Source organism: Herpailurus yagouaroundi, unplaced genomic scaffold (genome assembly GCF_014898765.1).
Source record: "Herpailurus yagouaroundi ecotype Mexico unplaced genomic scaffold, PumYag 198, whole genome shotgun sequence".
NCBI classification, from domain to species: domain Eukaryota; kingdom Metazoa; phylum Chordata; class Mammalia; order Carnivora; family Felidae; genus Herpailurus; species Herpailurus yagouaroundi.
In genome coordinates, this window is record NW_024412429.1 from 1,447,912 (window position 1) to 1,449,822 (window position 1,911).

At 53.0% G+C, this 1,911-nt stretch overlaps 1 long non-coding RNA gene across 1 annotated transcript in view; it reads left to right on the top strand.

Annotated features, from left to right (window-relative positions):
• The window catches only part of LOC121013107 (uncharacterized), a 3,913-nt gene extending 2,694 nt beyond the window's left edge, over nucleotides 1–1,219 (top strand). The window contains exon 3 of the long non-coding RNA XR_005782497.1: nucleotides 253–1,219. This is a non-coding gene — a long non-coding RNA (uncharacterized LOC121013107). The remainder of the gene's footprint in view (nucleotides 1–252) is intronic.
• Nucleotides 1,220–1,911: the final 692 nt, after the last annotated feature.

The following is a 1,911-nucleotide window of genomic DNA, read 5'->3' on the forward strand; positions in this document are numbered from 1 at the left end:
CTCCCAAGTGCAAGGGAGAGAAACGCACAGAAATTGAAAGTACTTGAAAGGCTTCCTTCTCAGTCACCCTGAAATTAGAACTCCCTCAGGTTAACTGGGCTCAGAAGCAGAAATTAATGTAATAAGTCACTGGGATGAAGGTGCCTCACACAGACAAAAGTGCTTTTTCTCTCCCTCTTTATCTCTTTTGCAAAAAGGAGATTCTTACTCCAAATAAAGAACCTGGTGAGTTTATGTCTCTGATCCCCACAGGCAGGGAGGGGCGGTCCTGTTAGAGGTCCGTGTTGCTCTCCGCTGCAAATTGTGTCCTTGTTGAGGCACACATCGGAGCCGCCGGGGAGCTCCAGAAGCATCTGCGGACACGGGGCACCCAGGGGACCCCAGGCTGCTGTCCCCACATTAACCTGGACGCCCCGAGGCAGAGGATGTTAAGAAAGAAGATGGGGGGTTGAGTCCCGGAGGCCCCAACTTTCAACTCCAAGACCTTGGACAGATAGATCAAACTCACAAGCCGTGTGTGTCCCCATTTGAAAACCGCAAATAATACTTAGCCTGCTTCCTCATTGAATTTGGTAACAGTGTCTGGAAAAGGAAGTAATGGACCCCAGCGCTCTGCACGTGCCAAGCCATGGGTTATTTTTGTTGTCTGCACGTGGCCTTCCCGCCTCTTCCCTGCCCTCGCCCACCTGTCCGCCAGGCGTCTCACCGGCCTGGAGGTGGGAGTTTGTCTCAGGTCACCTGGGGTCCCCTCGTGCCCCGATCAGAGCTGTCGGTGAAGCAGACGGCACGGTGTCTATGCTCGACAGACGCTCCTCTGGTGATCTCTGCACAGTCACTGTGCTGGCTCTTGCCCTGAAAGAATGTGGAACAGCCGCGGGGTGGCCCCTGAGTCGGCGCAGCTGTGGCCCGAGACCCTGTGGGCAAGAGGTCCCCTGCCCGCAGCCGTGGCCGAGCCAGCTGCCACTCGCCCTGCCGGGTCCACAGAGCGGGCGCTTCCCCGGAGGCTTCCCTCGACTCCGCTACGGAGGACAGCTGGGTGCCCCTCCCCTAGCAAGACACGGGACGCACTCTGCACCTCACTGGGAAGCTGCGACCACACAGGACCCGGGTCAGGGAGGTCGCCCCGAAGTTTCCAGCCAGACAGCATCCCGGCCCAGCCACGGTCTCTGAGAAGTAACCCAAACTTCAATAAAACTTCGGTTTTATTCGGTTGAACTTCCAAGTGACCATTAAAATTCTTCTAACATGACCAGCACAGGGAGGCCGGGTCTCACTTGGCGCGGGAGGGACCAGGGCAGAGGCAGCAGGGAGGTTTCTCCTCATGCAACACGACACCTGTTGTGGGCTGGATCCAGTCGCTGGTGTTCATAAAGTATTTGTGAGGGTTTGCTTCCCTTCTCCCAAGGTCCCACCCCAGACACAGCTTCGGGACACCGTTCCCTGCTTTTATTTTTTTATTTTTTAATATGAAGCGTATTGTCATATTGGTTTGCACACAACACCCAGTGCTCATCCCAACAGGTGCCCTCCTCAATGCCCATCACCCACCCTCCCCCCCATCAACCCTCAGTTTATTCTCAGTTTTTAAGAGTCTCTCGTGGTTTGCCTCCCTCCCTCTCAAACTTTTTTTTTTCTTTCCCTCCCCCATGGTCTTCTGTTAAGTGACTCAGGATCCACATAAGAGTGAAAACATATGGTGTCTGTCTTTCTCTGTATGACTTATTCCACTTAGCGTCACCCTCTCCAGTTCCATCCACGTTGCTACAAGGGGCCATATTTCATTCTTTCTCATTGCCACGTAGTATTCCATTGTGTATATAAACCACAATTTCTTTATCCATTCATCAGTTGATGGTCATTTACGCTCTTTCCATAATTTAGCTATTGTTGAGAGTGTTGCTACAAATATTG